General features: G+C 48.2%; 1 protein-coding gene across 2 annotated transcripts in view; it reads right to left on the bottom strand.

The window, feature by feature from the left end:
* The window catches only part of HSD17B12 (hydroxysteroid 17-beta dehydrogenase 12), a 270,866-nt gene extending 267,965 nt beyond the window's left edge, over window positions 1-2,901 (bottom strand). Inside the window, exon 1 of one of the 2 annotated variants that reach the window (XM_070564861.1) lies at window positions 2,690-2,901. The gene's annotated coding sequence lies outside the window, so the exon portion shown is untranslated. The remainder of the gene's footprint in view (window positions 1-2,689) is intronic. The other variant, XM_070564862.1, reaches the window with a different exon arrangement.
* Between the last annotated feature and the right edge of the window lie 18,336 nt (window positions 2,902-21,237).

The following is a 21,237-nucleotide window of genomic DNA, read 5'->3' as shown; positions in this document are numbered from 1 at the left end:
TTATTTTAAGAAATTGCCATGGCTACTCCAACCTTCAGCAACCACCACCCTGATCAGTCAGCAGCCAACTACATCCAGGCAAGACCCTCCACCAGCAAAAAGACGACAGCTCACCGAAGGCTCAGATGACGGTTAGCATATTTTAGCAATAAAATATTTTTAAAGTATATAGTAAAGTATTTTTACGATATAATGCTATCGCACACTTAATAGACTACAGTATAGTGTAAACATAACTTTTATATGCACTGGGAAACCAAAGAATTTGTGTGACTCGCTTTATTGTGATGTTTGCTTCACTCTGGTGGTCTAGAAGCGAACCTGCAATATCTCCAAGGTATGCCTGTATTTCCAGGATCTTTCTTGTAACCACTCTCCTCTCCCTTTACATCAAAAGGAGACAAACACTTGTTGAATTAGGTAAAGAGCAGAAACAATTTCCTTCTGAGAAGAGGCACATAAGTGACCCTACTGCATCCTAGGCTGTGAAAGACTATCCCCCCTTTCACCACTGGACCAAAAATGAGGGGGCAGCTCTGAACTAGGCACGTAAGTGATGTGGACAGCGGCTGTCAGGCATGCTGGCTTGGTTTTACTCCACAGTAGCAGAATGTCAGATACCCACTAGATACCCACTGCTTTCTTCAGCCCCACAACGCTTCATCCTAATAGCAGGCTTCTTCCTAGTCTGTGCCCCATCTCACCTCCAATCCCATTTCTAGGTCTAGAATAACCCTTGTTTTTGGGTTATTCTAGCTCTGGGGCTGTGACAAGGGCATACTGATTCGAACTTTCAAGCACCCTCCCCAAATCTCCCACCCCCTGCTGAAAGAGATTCACTTCTCACGTTAATTTGCTAACCCGACAGCGCCCCCAAGAGGAAAAAGCCACTCACTCCTTCAGAATCACATTCCCATCCCCGCGGTCTTCGCTTCCACCAGCCTAGTCCAAAGGACCACTGCCTTTTTCCCTTCCCCATGTTTCCAAGCGCATTTAAGCAGATATTCAAATAGTGCCCCCACATCTATATTTAATGACCATGGGAGGGGGTATTCCCTCCTCCAAAGACACTTGTGTTCCACCTCCCAGAAGCGGCTGCTCTTCAGGGTGGAGGTGATTCAGCTTTCCTAGAAGATCATTTGCAGGGGAAAAACACAGTACTAGAGCTGAGAGTGCAGCCTGCTTGCCTAGATTGAAAAAAAAAAAAAAAACCCTGCTCTCAGACACATGGAATTCCCATTGACGAGGTCTGGCCAACACCAGGCGCTGAATTTTTCTCATTAAACATAAAGCTCAGGATGAAAGATGCGGGGGCGGGACAAGGGGCTAACATACCTTTTCAGCCTTTTCAACCCTCTGGAGGATTTGAACTCTGGCCCCCAAGGTCAAATGACTGATGTTCAAAAGTCCCCTCTCTCCATCCCGCCGCCTCTCTTCCCCAAGCTCCTTCCCAACAAAGAATGACTCTCTTTGCTACACACAATAAAGCCCTGGTGGATTTACCCAGATTAGAGAACCCCTTGAAGTCTCTGTCAAAACTAATCTTCTCAGGAGAAACACTTGTTGATAACCACCTTGCTTTGTGCGGCAGCAGAGAAACCAGGGCCCGGCTGGAAAAACTGGCCTCTGACCTCCCCTTCGCCACATGACACCAGGCACCATACAACCCTTGACCTCAGAGAACACCGCCCCGTCCCCCCACCCCCACCCCCCCATACCCTGCAAGTCCCCGCCCCCAGTTAGCTTCTCCACCTCAAGCTGGGCCCATCTTCGCACCAGCCTCTCAAAGCAAGGCCGCCAACCCTGCAGCTCCCCAGACTGCGAGTCCCTGGCCGGGCGCCAGCCTTTCCCTCCTTCGCCGCCGCCCCCGCGATTTAACCCTCCTCCGCCCTGCGGAGTTCAGCCTCTCTTGTCTTTATGCTGCAAAGTTTGCCAGGCTCCTTTTCAGGCGGTTTTCTCTACACAACCGGCCCTAAGAAATCATGCATAAAGATTTCCCTCTACAGGTGGTTGTGAGCTGTAGCAGTTTCTGCTCTTGCAATGAAAACGTGTTTTTTTCTTTTTTTTAATTTCATTTTACTCACTAATAGGGGTTTAGAAAAATTATTTTGCTTGCACCCTCTAAAGACTTAGCATTTTCTCCAAATAGTGGGAAGAGAGAAGATTAAATGCTCTAGGCAAGAAATGTTATCAGTACCATCACCACCACCATACCCTGGCTCTCTTATCTCCTCTCATTCCCCTACTTTGCTCCGACTTCATGAAGCCTTTCTGGAACTGCATTTTCACGTGCAAAATCATGACCAGAATGAAGACACTTAGTGAATGAGAATCAATCCAAAATATGACAAAGTGGAAGAAGCACTTGCCCACTGCAGAATTCCCCTCCCCCCTCCCACCCCCCTACCACAAGACATTAGGATGGGGAGAGACAAGACAGCATCCTCTCCCCAGTTTGCCACCAAAGGATTGTCTCCCAACTGACATGCCTCCTGCAAAAACCACACACACACACACAACCCCAGGAAAGCCTGCTCAAGAAGTCTAGGCAATTTGTACAAAGGTAATTGTTCAATGAAAAAGACAGTAATCATGGCCAGTCATATAGATCTACTCCTCCAAACATTCACCAACTGACATCATAAACTTTGCAAAAGCCAAACACAAGACAGTGCATGGTAGCACCTACCTTGGCGAGCTCCTTCACTTTTTGTGCAAATGTTTTCCCCTCGGCACGCTTTACACAGATTTCTAGGGAAATTTGGAAGGACTGGTGAGGGGGTGGGAGAGGTGAGGGAAGGAGGGTAATATAAATAAGGAAGCATTTTAAATGCACCACGCAAAAAGCTCGGGATTTCACGTTATGTGTCTGCACTCTTCCCGGAGCAAAGCAAAACAGTTCGCGATCAGTGCCAGACTTGGAGGGAGAGGGAAGAGAGAGGGAGGGGGGCAGAGGGAGGGGGAGAGAAGAGAGGGAGGGGGAGAGAAAGACAGAGGGGGGAGGAGGCTGAAGGAGAGAGGGAGAAGAGAGAGAAAGAGAGGAAATGAGAGAGGGATAGCGGGAGAAGAGAGGGGAGGTGAGCGGAGAGGGAGAGAGAGAAAGAGAAGAAAGGAGGAGAGAGAGGAGGCAGCCCCCCTCCCACGCTCCCACCCCCACACATTCAGGCACCTCCTGAGTAACTGATCAGAGCAAAGAACTCATCACCCACGTTCGAAAACCCCGTTTGGGGACTCAGTCCCGATGCACACACTCCCGGGGTCTATTTATAGACAGACCCTAATGATATGCATTGCATTCTGAACGTAAGTGTGCGTGGATTACATACGGTTGCTTTGACAGGTATGTTTCTTTCTTTCTTTCTTTCTTTTTTTTTGCACTGCAGTGCGTCTGATTATATCTGTTTGGATTTTCTTCTTTCTTTTTTTGCATCAGGAAAACATGCATCAATTTTGAAGGTGTTCCAGAAAAATGGTGGGGGTCTCAATGCTTACAAAAACCTGGCTTTTTTCCCCTGCAAAGCTGGGATATTTGCAGAGTTGGGGCTGTTTGAAAAGGCTCCAGCTCTGGCTTGGTGTAGCACGCCCAGTTCCAGCAGTGTGTGCTATTGACCTGCATTGACGTCAGTGCGTCATTAGGTCTCCCTTAGAAACACTGACTTTCAAAAATAGTATCAAATTAATTCAGTTGGAGCCTGGTGAAGAAAGGCTACTAGCTGGAATCAGCCATAAAACTCCAGAATTTTCAGCCCTAGATGTCTTCTTCTTTTTCTAGGAGCCAAATAAAATCAGATTGTATGGAAAATGTCATTGATGGGATTTTTTTTTTCCTTAAGAAAAGGGACCAAATTAGATTGCAAAACCCAGAACTGCTGCTTTTTTCTTTCTTTCTCCTCTTTTTTTCTGATCTAAAAATAACCTTGCTGGAGCTGACTGCGGTATCTTTTGTGTTGCGGCTCTGTTTTTAGCAGTGTGGTCCCAGCGAAGGGTGGAACACAAGTACAGATATTGATCTATTGATATTTGCAAAGCCAAGAATTAATTTTAATAAAACAGGTGTGCCTTATTGTGGTGGAGGGTAATAAAAAAGATGGGGCACCATGGGAGAGATTTATGCCATTCACGCTTTTCCGTTTCATTTTTTCCAATTCATCTTTTTAAGGTATAATTCCCACCCCATGTGTCTCACGTGGCCTCTGACCAGCACATGCAACCCCCATTCATACAAACACAGCGCACGAGCACATTCACACTTAGCAGAGACAGTACATTCATAAGCAAAGGCTCTGGGATGCTCCTTCCTCTCATGGCTGCTTGGCAGAAAAGGCATAGCAGCCCACCAAAATAGGATTACGTTTAATCTGGGGGATTTAAATCTGCAATCTGATAATTAGATTGTATTATTAAAATCTGCATTTATTAAAAATCTGCTTTTTGATGGGGAGGGACCGCTCCCTTCACATAGCTAACGATACAGTTTGAATGGGTCTGTGTTACCACCATACATTTTGATGTATACGTATGAATGATATATGTGAATACAGAGAGAGCCTCCCTGCTGGAAGCCAGGCGGGTGACAGACACCACTCTCAAAGTTTTTTGGCAGGGGGCGGTATTAGATTTTTCTATTTCCAGAAGGGGCAGTGTTCAAGAGTTTTGTACAACCTTCATTTCCCACATTTCTTGCTTCCCACCCCTCTCTCCCTGACCCACTCTCCTCAAATGCGCAGTTCTTGTGCCTCTCGTGATAAAAGGATTCGGTTTCTCTGACCCATTCAGTCTCTGGCCTCTGCTGAGACTGTTAATGAGGGGACTAATTAAGGCTGTTGTGTACAGGGCCCCTCTCAGGAGTCCACTTGGATGACAAAGGAGGTGGGGGGCCTTGGGTGGACGAGCAGGAGAGCCTTAATTTAAGTGGGCCTTAATTTTTTTCTTTTTGATACACCCATGAGGTCAGGTTTCCAGTTCATTTCTGCTTATCACTATTTCCTACAAGAACGAGGCCCTTCTTTTCCAGCCCTGAAATCTAGTTGAGAGAGAGGAGCGGGTGAGATCCTGCCAACCTCAACACTTTCAGACAAGGGCAGAATATGCATATTTCTACCAGGCCAGGCCAGCCCGGCAGGGGAGTGCAGGGCGGAGAAAATCGTATCCCAGCTACGACTCATCTGCCCCTTGCTCAGCCCCCCAGGAGGAGCACTGAGGGTGAGGCAAGAGGCTGTGGGGCTGGAGTTTATCTAAGGACAATTTCTGGTGTTTGTAGGAAACTTCAGCTGGTGACAGACTGACCACGTGGTTTCCCTTGTCTTTCCCCCACTTTCTTCTCTGAGGGTTCAGGGAGGACGAGGTAATTGCCAATGGTTCGTGCTGCCACAGCAGCAGCAGGAAAAAAGAGGTGCTATGAGACAGCTGAGCATTCCCCTCTTCCCCTAAACCAGCTCTTACAGACTTTGGTACAGACACGGATCAGCGGATGCTTCCAGCCAGCCAGGCACCTGCAAACCACTACCCCAGCTTGCAAGAGCTCCCATACACCCTTCACCACAAATGCATTCATTCACAGAAACTTGCAGTCATTCATGCACCTGCACACAACCACATTCATTCATATTTTAGCCGCAACTGCAGCCACGCATTCGCCTGCAAAGGCTGCGCACAACTGGAATACACCTTTAGAAGGCTGCATTCTAACCACCCCCCACCCCCACCCCATTTGCCCTGCTTCCTTCCCCCAGGGGCTTTCAGCTCTAAAGTGTGCAAAATCCTGGGAGGAATAAATTTCTGCCATGCAGACGGTCGAATCCTCAGCCTGTACAGAGACCCACTGACCTCGTCCGTGATTAGATCATGGACGAGATGCCCAAGTGCTGGCTGAGCTGCAAATGCCAAGGTGGATGAGGGGGGCCAGCTCCTTTCCTGGCCTCGTTTTCCTCACTTGGCAGCCCTGTGAATAAAGAGGGCCAAGGGAGGGGCTTGCGGTGTGGCCCAAGACTGCACAATGCCCGACTTGGCCCGTTCCGATCTTGTCCCTTGGAGAGAGGTGAGAATTGTGGAGAGCTGTCAAGGACTACGGGAGCCAAGACTTGGCATTCCAAGGCCTCGGTAATTCTTGTTGGTCTGCACACCAAGGATGGGGAGCTCAGGGTTCTCCATCTGCCCCCTCCAGATCCACTCGGTACGCTCTTCACTCTGTTCACTACCCCAAAAGGTTGACCTCTGTGGACTGCATTAACAGACTCTCTTTATCTCTGATTGAGCCAATGGGGACCCTGGCGGGTAAACTGAGGTCAGGAGGAGAGCATCACCTCCCTCCCTGCCAAGCTATGGGTTGTCTGTGGCTGTGTCCTTTTACCAAAAGGCACGGGTGCTGTCAGGTGGCCCTCTGGAACAGCTACAGTTACAGCCCTAAGTTCTGACTGTGTATCAGTGCATCTAGACCAGCAATTCTCAAACCCTTGAGGTGTGTGGAATTCTTCTGCAGGGCAAAAGTCCCTGAATCTACATTCTTCATCGGCTCCTACAGGCTACCTAAAAATAATCTCCCATCAGAACGCAGCGTAAGTAGTGTTTGTCTTATAGGCTCAAAACGAGGTGAGATTTTTCAGTTAAGTACATAAAATTAAATAGACGCTGCTGGAGATATTGTAGAGTAGTGGTTAAGGAGAGCTCTCAAAGTGGATCATCAGCTTGGCTGTTTCCCAGCTTTGTGATTATGGGCAAGTTAATTTCTCTAAGCCTCGGTTTTCTCTTCTGCAAAATGGGAATAATCATGAGAACAGCACCCTGCTCTTAGAACTCGTATAAGGACTGTATGAGATAATGTATGTGAAAGCGTGTGACAGAGTGCCTGGCACACAGTTAACCCACAATAAATGTTATCGATTTATTAAGAGTATAAACACGCATTCTACAGATGATTATCTAGGGGGCATCTAGAACTTTCAAAGTTTTTGAACCATGGCCAACAGTAAGATATTCATTTTATATCATGACCCGAAGATACACACACACACACACAAAACTGAAATACAGTAATACTTAGCCTTACAACTTACAGTGCACTTTATTTCATTTGTTGTGTTCCATAAAAAAAAAACTGGGTCGCAACCGATTAATGGAGAAACAGTTGGAGAAACAATGATCTGGACCTTCCAGGGATCAATGTGACGAGGACATCCCTGAAGGTGACAGAAAAGGTCAGGGCCATTTCTTGATGTCTTCTAAATAGATGTAGTCACATTAATGGAGGAAAAAAATCAGTTGGGGGTATTCTCTGCAGGATCTGAAATTCCTTCAGTGAGCATTTAGGTGGACTTCCATGTAAGAAACTAGGAGTGGGGGAGGGGACCCAAATGGAGAAAACATGGCGCTTGTCCTCACAGAGCTTACAGTTGAATAACAGAGTTAAGAGTCATTCACTCATTTATCCATTTAACAAACCGAGCACCTATAGTATGTGTGAGGACGCACCGGTCTACGTCAGTGAACAAGGCAGAAGTTCCTGACCTCACGAAGCTGCCCTTCTCATGGTAGTGACAATCAATCAATTGATCAATCACCCTATAAACAGAATATGGTTCAGACAGTGGTAACGGTTCTTAAGAAAAAGTAAGAAAATGGAGAGTGGCTGGTAGGAAGGCCTATTCTAGATAAGGTCGTCAAGGGAACTCTTCCCTAAGGAGAAGGTATTTGAGCAGAGACATGAAGTGAGGGAGTGAGCCGTGTAGACTAAGAGAAACGTGCTTCATTAAGAGAGGCCAACAAGGGCAAAGGCCCTGTGGCAGAAATGAACTTGGGATATCCCAGAAACAGGAAGAAAGCCAGGGTGGCTAGAGCTTAGTGAGCGTGTGAGAGGCAGCTGGGCCAGATGACCAAGGGTGCTAACATCAGGGCAAATGTTGAATTACATCTGAATGTGATGGGAAACTACTGCAGGGTTTGGAGCAGGAGAGTGACATGATCTGATTGGTGTTTTAAAAGGATCACGCCTGCTTCTGTGTGGAGAACGGACTGAAGAGGGCGATGGGACCGGTCAGGAGGCTATCACAGCAGTCCAGACAAGAGAACAGGGTGGCCTGGACTAGGCTGACCGGGATGGAGGTGGCGAGAAGTGGGTGAATTAATGGTACCTACTTTGATAGTTGATGCCTCTCCATACCCATAATACAACGTAAAACGTGAGGTGCCAAGAGAGAGTACCCGATGTTGTGGGAACTCAGATGAAAATTACATCTGGCTGTGGGATGAGCTGGCACTTGAGCTGTGTCTTCAAGGATGAGTGGGCAGAAATGGTGAGGGAGGGAGAGGACATTCCAAAGAAAGAGAAAAGCATACAGTGAAGGCACAAAAGAGGGAAAGCAGAAGGCGTGTCTGGGACCCACGGGTGATCCTGTGGATTATGGTGGGCCTGAAAGGGTGGAAGAGGAGGTAAGGCTGAACAGGTAGGTTTGGGATCCATCATAAAGGGCCTGGAGTGCCAGGACAGAGTTTGGGCAGTGGAGAGCCACAGCACGTTCCTAAGGAAGGTTTTACGTGATAAGAGCTGAGCTCTAGAGAGTATTGGACAGCTAGTGACTGCAGGGGACCCCAGAAGCTCCTGCCATAGCCGGCCTCAATAGATTCGTTCTTAAGGAGATCCTTGACCTTCCTTGAGCCTGAATCTTTTGTTCCAGCCAAACTAGCCTTCTCCCTGACCAGAGGGCTGGTCACAATCACCCCTTTCTCGCTGCCTGTGTTCATGTCATTCTCAGCACCTAGGATGCCTTCCCCAGCTGCTGTTCATTCATTCAAGTCCTGCCCATTCTCTAGGTCCTTGGCCTCCACTGCTCTCTCCCTTCTATCAAAGCATCAAAGCACTTGTCTACACCACTCATGTTGGCTCTTGACCTCATATACCTACTCACATTTCCTTGAGTATGTATTTCAAGAATGTAGACTTCCCCGATGAAATATAAATTCCTTCCCGTCAAGAACCTTCTCTGGCACTTCCTTTGTTTTCTTCAGTCTGGCACGCAATAGCCATTCAGTTATACTGACCATCCCCATACCTAATAAAATGAGTGTTGAGAGTCAAGTGGCCTCCTGAAGACTCAAGGGTAGAAAGTTTTCCAGATACCCTGACATCTAGACACACAGCCCAAGGGGACCCATCTCCCTGCCTTATCCATGTTCCCGTTCCCTGGCCATCCCAGAAAGGAACACACTAAGATCCAGACACACTCAGGTTTTGCCTTCCATAAAAGAGCTGTCCTGGAGAATCACCTTTCCTCTAGGGAATATAAAACCCTGTCAAGAGAACGCACCAAGCCCATGATTTCCCACAGGGTGGCAGGGAAGTGGGCCCGGGTCAGATTCAGTGTCGTCCCCTCTCCACTTCACACCCCTGCCCCTCCTCCAGTGCTTGGTATTTAGACAGGTGGCGTCCCTCGCTCCTGCTCCCAGGCTCTGTGCCACAGCGTATATCGCTTTTCACGGAGACATTTTACTTACGTTAGGGGCTTCCACTCTGAAGAGCTTTCCTCGGGCAGTCCCCTCCTCATCTCACCGGCTATTGGAGAAAGCAACCAGTGAGACACAAGCTTCAAGACAGCAACAGGGCTGTGAGGACTCTCTCAGCACCTGACACCTTGCAGGAACATGGGTCACTTAAGGACACATTGCAAAGGCACAATGATGGGTTTGCTTCTCTGTTGCTGTGGACACTCAATTTGGTGCTTGGCCCGTCCTTGGCCTCCAATGCTCACTGGTTCTTTCCAGATGCTCCATCTACCGTTTCCAGGACGGGGGGTTGGGGGGCCGGGGAACTCAGTGAGGTCACCGACCCAGGAAGGATGAAGATGTCAGAGTCTTGCTCATGTGTTGAGCTCGGTGCTGGGCCCATGTTCAATAAGACACGGCACCTAACCCAACCGAACTGAGTCTGACGGTCGAGACCAACAAACGCAGGGATGCCACGCACCATCGGCGCAGTAATGGACGCTGAAGGGTGCTGTGGGGACCACCCCTCTCATTTCAAAAGCTCTTCTCCCCACCTCTCTCCCAAGCCAAGCTTAGGTTTAACTCTAGAAGCGTCTCTTCACCTGTGGAAGAGTTCCCTGCCTCTGCTTCCATCCCTGAAATGCAGGGGCGGCTGGGGGTAAGGCAAGGGAGACTTCCTTTCAAGTTCTAGCCCCCGCCCCCAAATCCGAGCTAGCATCCAGCTCAGCAACCCCCGCCCCCAACTCCCGGCCTGAGCGGGCGGGGGCTCCCAAGCCCGGGGCAGGGGTCGCGGCTGCAGAAGGCACACTTTCCCGCAGCCTGCTCCGGCCGGCCCGCCCCCGCCGCTGCAGCCTCCCTCCCACGCGTGGAAGCCGCTCGGCGGCCGCCGGGCGGGGCCTGCCAGTCACACGGGCGGCACGCGGCCCTGCGCCGCGGGCACGTGAGGGGGCGGAGCCTGCGCCCAGGATCCCCTCTCGCGGCTGCTTGCGTAGGAGCGCGGCGCCCGCTCCCTCCCCGCGCCGCCCCCGCCCCCGCGCCGCTGCGCGCCCCGCCTCCGCCCCGAGAGCTCCGCGCGGGGGCGGGCGCCGAGCCGGGGGAGCGGGAGGGGGGCGAGGAGAAAGAACCAGGGAGGAGGGGCGGCCGCCCGGGGCCCGCGACGCCCTCCGCCCCGGGAAACCGCTCCCCAGTCCCTCCAAAGGCTCTCCTGGACATTCCAGTTTTTTCCTGCATTTGGGGCGAGGAGAGAAGCAGGGATGCAGGCCGGAGCTGCGGGCTGTTGGAGGGGTGCAGTCGGATCGAGGACTCCCCTCCCCCCCTCCACCCACGCGCGCGTGCTCTCGGGCGTTGATGATGTCCTGCCCGCTCCGCTGCTCTGGCTCGTGACTCTGCTTCGTGCTGGCAGAATTCCGCAGCGTGCACTTGGGGGTGGGGGCGGGGGTGGGGGCTTGACTCCTAGCGTTGCCCCTTGAGCATGTCTACTCTCTGGCTTGTCAAACTGCCAGGCACCGCACTTACCTGCCTCCACCCCCAATGACCGTGGCCTCCCACCCCAGGTCATTCCCAGGCCCAGCCCCTGTGACCAAGTCCACTATACAGGAACTGTCTTGTGTCTCCATCCTGCACCTGGTTGCTCCCAAAGCATTGAAATCACCCATCTCTTCTTCTGGGTCCCCACAACCCCGCCTCCGGAGTCCACTTGGCTGCTGGCAGCAGAAAGCAGCGGGGCAACACACAGACGGTCCACATGGCCCCTTGGGTGTCCACCCTTTTGGAACAGGGCAGTGGAAAAACAAACGAACTCCGTAGGAGGAGATGGAGCTGAAATACCAGCTCGTTTCCACCATCCCCATGTTGATCACCCACTACGTGTGTCGGCCCCTGGGGTAAATATTATGGTTTGGTTCCGTTCAGCATCCAGAAGACGGACGGGCTGCTCCTGGTAACTGGGCAGCCAAGTCCTGGGCCTGGGGCTCTCTCCTGTGGGATGCAGTGCTTCTGACGCAGGGTCCGAGATAAGGCGGTGTGTGCAGGAGGCACAGAGAGGGGTAGGGTGAGAAAATAAATATTATGAAAAGCAAGAGATACTGAGAAATCAAACCCGGTGCCCTACCGGTTGGTACCACCCTGGACTAGAGAGTGTGGGCTCACTCCTCCGAGGGAGGGGCTGTGTGAGAGCTGTTTTGCTCCTCCTCTAGCCAGAGGTTGATTCAAGATGCCGCCCTGAGAGACAAACTTGGGGTCCTCTCTTCCAAGTGGCCTGCGCTGAATTTCTCCCACAGAGGCAACAGGGCTGGGCTTCTGAGCTGGGGTGTTAAGAATTCTAGGTTCCAGCGATAGCTGCTATCTAAGAGCCTGACCTGGATAGGCTCTTTAAAACTGCCTTGCAAACAAGCCCTGTCAGGCCCAAAAGAGAGGTCTGAGCAGATGGCTCAGTTTCCCCTGGTCTCCCCATGCTGCAGTCTTCTGGATGTGTGGAATCTGGTTGCCTTTAACATTAGAAACTTGAGGACATCCTTCAGAAAGCCTGCTACCCTTCGGGCCATGCTCCTCAGAATTCCTGTAACTCAGGATAGCAATTTCATACAGTTTGGCAGCCGCTCATCCTTTGATTTGAATTAATTTTGTCACCTGATATCACCTTGAAGACAGGGATTTCTGTCCAGATGTGCAAAGAGTCTCAAGAGAGAGCTGTACTCCTTGGGGAGGAAAGGACAGTGTAGAGTTTTAGGATCCTTTGACCATTTATTTATTCATGGATGTCTTTTGAGGGCTTACTGTGTTCCATGTCTTGTGCAAGGCACTGGGGAAACCTAGTTGAAATGACATGCTGTTGGGGAGTTTTGGGTCCACTGAGAAGACCATAAATGACTATTTCTCTTTGAGATAATTGGTATAACTGGGCTGCTCATGAGCTGCAATAAGGGAAGAAGCTGCTGAAGTCTGCCCTGGGGAGTGCATCAGTCAGCTCAGGCTACATTATGCTGCATAACAAATGACTCCAACATCTCAAGTAACTAAAAACAATCAAGGTTTTATTTTTCTCACATTTGTGTCATTCATTCAGAGGTCTCCTGTGGTTCTGCTTCATGCTTTCTCTTCATTTTGAAACCAAAGGTAAAGATGCACTCCCAGCATGGGACTGGCTGGTGTCACTGGCAGAGGGAAGATAGAGATGGTGGAGCCATGTAATGGCTTCTCCTCCAAAGTGGCGTATGTCACTCCCATTCATGCTACATTGGCCAAAGCAAGTCATGTGATTAAGTTGGCCATAAATGGAGCAGGAAGTATAATTTTTCCACAGGGTCAGGCCAGTGAGGAGGGGTGGTGAATATCTTAACCCATAATACAACCTAACAGCTTCCCAGAGGAGATGATGCTTAGGTTGATTGTAAATGCAAGTTTAAACAGGGGCAGGTGGGCAGACAAGGCTGGGGAGGACATTCCTGCAGAGAGAACCTCGTTGGCCGCAGTCATGGAGGCATAAAACTGTCTGGTGCGTTCAAGACAAGCCAGTCACCTCCCATTCGACAACCTTTCTCCCTAAGTCAACGTTGTGTAGGGCAGCGTTCTTCATCCACCCTCTCCTCCCATGTGGGAATCGCTTTTTAGGGGCTGGCTCCAGGCCCTGTTTCAAGGGCTTGTCACTGGGGGAAGGATGTTGTATGTCTTCCCAGAGAAAATGGACCCAAGTTACCCCAAAAGAGTTTTGACCTCCGTAAATGCTGGAAAACAGACCAAAAGAAAAAAAAATCACCAGATTGCGATGAGGTTATTGACCCTTAGAGACTGGGTAGTGGTGGATCTGGATGGCTATGCATGAGTGCTGGAGGCTACCAGTGTGACCACTCCGGACATCAAGACTTCTAAGATTTCAGCCTGTGTTCATGGAGTAGTTTCAGGGGATGTCTCTAGCCAGTTCTGATGGCCACCTGGGTTTCAGCAACCCAGCTGCTCTCGCCTGGTAAGCCTGGTCCCTAAATGCCTCATTCCCGCCCTCTTCTTTCACTTTCTATCCTGATTTAAGTGTTAAAAGGGGCACCTGTTGACCAAGATGCCTAGGTGGCAAACACCCTCTCGAATGCTGCTAGGCAAGAACAAAGACGTGTTATTGATTCCATTCCAGAACTATTAGTTAAACGTTTTGTGCTGGTTTGGTTTTTCCTTCATGATGTTGTGAGGACCCAGAGGACAGTGCTCATGGCGTGTTCTCTTCCCCTTTCTGCATCCCTAGAGCAGTGTTTCCGTGGGTACCACAGTCACACCAGGAAGATTGGTGTCTGGGTTGGTTATAGGAAGGCAACCCTTCTGAAGGAGAGTCAGGAGCCTTTCAGTTGCAAGTGACTGGAAATCCAGCCTAACTGGCTTAAGTTAAAGTGGGTTTTTAAATTAGTTCTCACAACTCGAAAGTCCATACAGCAGAGTCGCCTTCAGGCAGGCTTCATGCAGGGGCTTGAAGTAGACACCTGGTTTCTCTCTGTCTCCCCATCTAGGCTCTGCTTTCTTCCTGGCCAGCTCCATGCTCAGATAGGCTCCTTCTGTCTGGTTGTAAGATGGCTGCAGAACTTCCGATCTTACATCCTCCTGGATTCAAGTCCAACAGGAAGGAACGTCTGTGCCTCTCCCAGCATTCCTGGCAGAGGTCTCTCCTGAACCAATTGTTGTGGTTTTGGGGCTGTGATGCTCGACTGACTCAGGCTGAAGGCTCTGGGCTTGGGGTGGAGCCCTACGCAAAGCACAGGACTGAGAAAGAGAGAGGAGATACTTTCCAAAGGGCCTCCAGGGGTGGTGATGAGAGGAGAGGTGAATGGAAGGTGAGTGAGAAAAACAGCAAATGTCCAATGCATTCACAAAAGTCTGTATTAGCCAGCTATCGATACAATAATGCCATATAAAAAACCACCCCCAAAATCAATGGTTAACAATTTTTGGCATTAATTTTTTTCTCACCCACGGGTTTGTGGTGTGTTTGGGGTATCTCTGCTTCAGGCTGCAGGTTGGCCAAGCTTGGTCCCAGGATGTAGGCTGGGTTCAGGTCTGGTCTAGTTTCTCTTATCCTCCTGGGAACAGGATCCACCTAGGGCATGTTCTCATCGTGAACGGTAGGAGCACATGAGAGGGAGCAGAAACACACCACACCTTTTAAGACCTTGGCTCAAAACCGGTGAGCTATTAGCTCTGCCCACATTCCTTCATTGGCCAAAACAAGTCACATGGCCAAGTCCGACATTATCGGGGCAGAAAAATAACCTGAGAAAGTAATCCAGTTTATCACAGTGTCACAAAAAGTGAGATCAGCAGTAGGATTGGGATGGGCTGCTCCACATTTCCCAAACTCCATCTGTATAGCTTTATTCCCAATTGTCCCATGTTCACGTGGACATGCATGAAAAGGTTATGCCAAGAAAATCATGTATCAAGTGATTTCCTCCTCGATACCGTCTCCTTCCCCTGGCCCCAGCTTTCAGGCTTCCTCTGGATTTTCCTTCACCATCTACCCGTGATTCACGTCACATCTCTTTGAGGCTGTGAGGGCTGATCCAGGAGCTATGGGGGGTGGGTGTTGACAAGCAATGAGTGCCCACCTGTCTGGAATGTCGTAGAAGACATTCCTGCTATTTGTGGGAGACTGCATAAGAAGAGATTACGTCTGGAGCCTTTTCCCACTCTAAGATGCTCTGATCCTGGGTATCCTAGTCAGTTTCTGACCTATGACATTGTATTTTAGGGTACAGATTTTGACCTGTGAATCTTTGAACTCTTCGCTTAGTATCCTCAATCTGGGATCCCTCAGGGCATAAGACCACAGTAAACTCATATACCCAGAAGACCACTGTTCTGTCCCCCCCGGGGGGACCCATGACGAACAGAAATGGGAAGAAGGCAAATTTCTCAGCAGCCAAATTTCTTTATAATGCTTGTCATTGCCTCTGGACAGCTTCAGGTGGAAGAGACATCCCAGAAACATTAGTGTCCTCCATCCTTTCTTTCTTTCTTTCTTTTTTTTTAAATGAATGTCCAAGACAGAAAACACAGCTTATATTCTCTATTCCAGTGGCTCAAAGTCCTCAACATCAGGAAGTTCTGCTTAGTGTCTAACTTGATTCTCCCCGGTTAAAGACCATCATTTCTCCATTCTCATCTTTCACATCTTTGCATATGGTAGAATCCATCTCTAATGTTGGTGTTATGGCAACCTGCCCATTCTGTGATTCCAGAAGAAAGAACTGTTATTGTTTTCCTTTATTTCACATCAACAAAAAAATCATTGAATAAATGTGATCGTCCCCTTAAGCATTGTAGTGTGATGAGCATTGCCTTTGCAGCCACTGTTCGTGCTTCAATTCTGTCTCTGCCACTTACTTCCAAGGTGTGTGACAACTTATCTAGCCTCTCTTGTCCACATTTTCTTTGAAAATATGGTTATAATAGTACCTATCTCACAGGGTTCCCATAAGGGGCCAATGAGTTAATACATATACTGTGCTTAGAATAGTGTCTGACACGGGTGCTTAATAAATGTAGGCTATTATTATCCTTACTTTGAGATGTAAGACTTAGCTGCTGTCCTCTAAGAACTCAAACTCTAGGGTGGAAAATGGCACTGACCACACTGGGGTGTCGCTGTTCTCTTGTCTAAGATGGCGAGGTGACATGGGTGGTTGGAGGAACACAATGAGAGAAAAATTATAAGGAGGTATAATATATACTTTATATATTATATATAATATATACTACAATATATACTATATTACATATATATAATATATACTTATAATATATACAGGTATATACTTTTATTTAAGACAAGATCTTCCTAACAGTTAGCATTTATCAATAAATTAGTAAGTAATAAACTCCCTTGTCATCAGAAGCATTCAGGCAAATCCTGACTAGCCTTCCGTGGGCTGGACCTTACCTGCAAAGGTCTTTTGTTTGGGCTGCAACGTAGTTTTTCTTTTTGAAGTTTTTTTTTTTTAAACTTTTTATTAAGATTATGATAGTTTACAACCTCGTGGAATTTCAGTTGTACATTATTGTTAGTCATGTTGTAGGTGCACCACTACACCCTTTGTGCCCTTCCCCCACGCCCCCTTTCCCCTGGTAACCACCAATCAATTCTCTTTGTCTCTATGTTTAACTGCCACCTATGAGTGGAGTCTTACAGAGTTCGTCTTTCTCTGTCTGGCTTATTTCACTTAACATAATACCTTCAAGGTCCATCCATGTTGTTGTGAATGGGACGATTTTGTCTTTTTTATGGCTGAGTACTATTCCATTGTATATATATACACCACATCTTCTTTATCCAGTCATCAGTTGATGGGCACTTAGGTTGCTTCCGCCTCTTGGCTTTTGTCAATAATGCTGCAATGAACATAGGGGTGCATGGGGCTTTTGGAATTGCTGATTTCAAGTTCTTTGGATAGATACCCAGTGCAATATATTTTTTAAAAATTTCAATAAGTTGACAATAGATTAGGAGATTTCTGCTAAACAATCTAGACTTTTGGCTTTTTTGTTTTTGCAGAGTTGGAAGATCTGGCAACACTGAGTCTACAGTCAGTACTGGAGTTGAGCTGTGGCTTCACCCTTAAGATAGAGCCCATTTTTCCATGGAGGTGTGTCTTCTGCCCTCTTCTATGGCCTCTTCTCCCATTTATGGGACTCACCTGGTTCCTATTTCTTTTTGAATTTACAACACCTGTTGCAGAAGGTTTGCACAGTGGGTGAGAGGCTAGATCAGATGAGATCACCTCTGGGATGACCTGATCCCAGAAGAACTCCCTCCTAATGCTGAGAGCCTGTCCTTGTGTTCTAGATGCAGATCTGACCCCTGGCACAGCATCGTTCATTAAACAGGCCCTGCACACCTACTCCTTGCTAAGGCCTGTGGTTCATACCAGGAACTCTGGAATATGAAGCTGGATGTCAATGGGTCCTATCTTAAATATTGAAAGGAAACACTTGTTTCCTTTACTCATTATTCACTGGATACTTCTTACACCAAATGTATGGGGTTTTTTTTTCCCCACCAAGCAATTCTCCAACTCTCCAGACACCAGCTAGGTGTCCTACAATTCAACTCAGTTCTGACAATAACTGCCTGTGGTGAGCACAGACTCCACAGGTTAAGGGGCCAATCTCACAAGACTGCCCCTCTCTTTAGATGCCAATCACCAAGTCCAGGTTGTCATCTGTGCTTCTCACCTTCTGGTTATAAATCAGAGGCTCCCATGAGCCCTGCTCGGGATTGATAATTTGCTAGCATGGCTCACAGGGCTCAGGGAAACAGTTTACTTACTAGATAATTGGTTTATTATGAAAGGCTAGAACTCAGAACAGCCAGTTGGAAGAGATGCACAGGGCAAGGTATGTGGGAAAGGGTATGGAACTTCCAAGCCCAATCCAGGCACACCACCCTCCCAGCACCTCCACATGCTCAGCAAGCTGGAAGCTTCTGGAACCCCATACCATTGTTTTTTTTAATGGAGGCTTCATTACTTAGGCATGATTGATTCAATCATTGGCCATTAGTGATTGACTCAACCTCTAGGCCTCTTCCCTCCCAGGGGCTCAAGTCAGGGGCCGAAAGTTTCCACCCTCTCATCGCATGTTGGTTCCCCTGGCAACTAGCTCCCATCTGGCGGGGCTTTCCAAAAGTCACCTCATTAACAAACTCAGGTGTGGCTGACAGGGGCTTGTTATGAATAACAAAAAATGCTCCTTTCACCTTTATTCTTCTTATCACTTGGGAAATTCCAAGGGTTTTAGGAGCTCTGTTCCAGGGCATAAGATGGAATATATATTTATTATAAATCACAATATCACATATATATATTTGAAATGTTTTGTTGTAAATACACATAACATAAAATTTATCATTTTAACTATTTTTAAGTGTACAATTTAGTGGCATTAGAACATTCATAATGTTGTACAACCATCACCACTATCCAATTCCAGAACTTTTTCATCCCAAGCAAACTCTGTACCCGTTAAACCTTAACTCCTATTTTCCCCTCCCCCTCAGCCCCTGGTAACCTTCGTTCTACTTTCTGATTCTGAAACTGGCTGAGAGTTAGCCATTGATGATTAAGTAGCTAGGAACTAAAGTGTTTGTTTTTTTCCCCTTTTTACAATTACTGATTATAGCTTTTAGCTGTTTAACCCACCCATTGTTAACTGTGCTGTCTAGGCAGTATGCTGTCTGACTCTCACTAGGGTCCTATAGGTAACGTCTTCCTGGAGCCTGGGTCACCATGGTAATGGGTGTGAGAGCTGTTTTTCAGGAACTAAAACTCCTTGTCCACTTCAGGCCAGTTGAGATCATCAACTCATCAACTGGGCCAGTGGAGATGTCCAATAAGCGACATTTGATGTCAAGAGGCTAAAAAGTACACCCTAGGATCATGCTAATGCCGCCATTGTGTGAACATGGGTCCTATGAAGAGGCGTGAAGTCTGACTACGCTTGCACAGATCGTCAATTACCTCACCTCTCCTCACCTCCGATCACCTCTCTCTGCATTTCACACCACCTTGCCCCACTATCCCATAAATGTCCCTGAGTCCCTATTTTCGGGGAAGTGAATTTGAGCCTCATGCTCTTGCTTCCTCACATGGCTGCCCTGTGATTAAACTCTGTTTCTGCTGCAATCTCGTCTTGGTGTCTGGCTTTCTGGGCGGTGGACAAAAACAAACCTGGTTCAGTAACATTTCTATGAATTGGCCTATTCCGGAAACTTCATATGAGAAGAATCATACAAAATTGTCCCTTTGCGTCTGACTTATTTCATTTAGTATAATGTCTTCAAGGTTCATCCGGGTTGTAGCACATATCAGAATTTCATTCTTTTTTGTGGCTGAATAATAGCCCATTGTACGTATCTATGTTTTGTTTATCCATTCATCTGTTGGTGGACACTTGGATCGCTTCCACCATTTGGCTGTTGTGAATAATGCTGCTGTGAACATTGGTGCACAAGCATCTGTTGGAGTTTCTGCTTTCAGTTCTTTTGGGTATATATGGTCCAATTATATTTTAATTCAAATTAAACAACAGGCAAGTTCATATGTTTTAATTCAAATTGAACTTCCAGTTCTTTCTTCCTCTCAGTGCTCCCTAAGGCACAGAAGAGCATCTGGTGCGTCCATTCTACAGATGCAGAAACTGAGCAGGCGATCAGGGCTGGAAACTAGGACTGGAGCTAGGCCCTTGGTGTGCAGTCCTTGGCACTAGACTAATGCCCCTGAGGACAGGGGTTGTGCCAGTTGTTATCTCTGATGTATACCCAGGACAAGTGACTAGCATGCAGTCTATATGTTTTGAAAAAAATCAATGAGTTTTTTTGGGCTTTACTAACAGAGCCTCTCATACATGCTTCCGGTGTCTGTCACGCTTCTTCCTCTCCTTCCCCAAATCTCCCTCTCCATCTATTAGATACTTCCCCTCCTGAGGGACATGGACAAACAAGCTGGTCCCGATGCACGTCTTAAATGCTGACTTCAGCCTCAGTCAGGCCTGAGAGAGGCTGCTTTCCAAAGTGCTTCTGTCCACGGTCCCTGGAGTATGTCTCTCCCCCCTTCTCGTGTGTGTGTGTGTGTGTGTGTGTGTGTGTGTGTGTGTGCTTCATTTGAGCATCACCGGGGCCGGAGATCGCTGTAATTCCAGGAGCAACTGGCTGATGTGTGACATCCACAGGGGGTGCCTCTGGCCTGGGGGGATTTGAATGCCTTCAAGCCAGATTTTGTCAGAGAATCCCCAGCTTGCTGCATGATTGCAGGTCCTCTTATTTCACAGCCCTGTGTGGGGTTTGAGAACCTCGACTCAAATTCCCTTTAGTTTAAAAATTGAGACAAATGAAATTTTAATGCAGTGGTGAAAAGGCTGCTCTTGGTAAACTGCATTGTCGGCTTGGCATTTGCTTTAGCAAATGGGGCTGTAAGAGGAGTCCCTGCTCTCTCGTCCTTGGAGGAGCCTCGCTTTGGGCTCTCAGAGGAGGTGAGGGGTGTGGCTTAAATCATCTGGGGTCCTTTGTCCACTTGCTTTCTGCCTCCACCACAACAAAAGCTGTCATTAATGACACAAAGGTGGGTTGCAGAAGATTCCGTGACTGTCTCTCGCTAATGGGGAGAGTCTGTGTAAGAAAGAAGGCAAGTGATGGCGAGAAGCACACTCAAGGCAGCCGTTTCATGCCCCCAGAGCAGCCTGGCTTATGGTTCAGTTTCACCAGGGAAATTTCTTTGACTGTCTGGTGTAGGAAGGAGGTGCTGAGACAAAAGGTTTGGTTGGGGGTGGGGTGGAGATGAGCTTGTGTAGGTTTGGCAAAAATAGAGAACTAAATCCATCTATCTAGAGCCAACTGAAGGCAAGCAGCCGCCGCTCTCCGCTGAAAGTGGGCGGGGCGAGCTGAGCGCGGGGCTGGAGGCGGTGCCGTCGGGCAGCACAGGGTTAACTCCTCCGGGCGCCCAAGGACGTCAGAGCGGGTTCTAATCTGTGGTCAGGATTGAGAGCTTTTATCCCTTGTTATTTTTCTTCTTGTCTTTGCTTTTTACTGTGTTTGGATTTCATGATTTGGCTTTTTCTTTTTAACGTTTAAAATATTTAGAGGGAAGGAAAAAAAATACATCTCCGTGAAAGGATAGGAAGCCCAGCAGGCCTGGGGGGGGGGGGGGCGGCGAGGAGGGGCGGTGGAGGTGAGGGGCGGTGGAGGTGAGTTGTTGGGAGGAGCCATGGGGAGTCCCTGGTTCAGACGAGGACCAG

Source organism: Equus przewalskii, chromosome 11, assembly GCF_037783145.1.
Source record: "Equus przewalskii isolate Varuska chromosome 11, EquPr2, whole genome shotgun sequence".
NCBI classification, from domain to species: Eukaryota; Metazoa; Chordata; class Mammalia; order Perissodactyla; family Equidae; genus Equus; species Equus przewalskii.
This window is presented reverse-complemented; position numbering and strand designations above follow the sequence as displayed.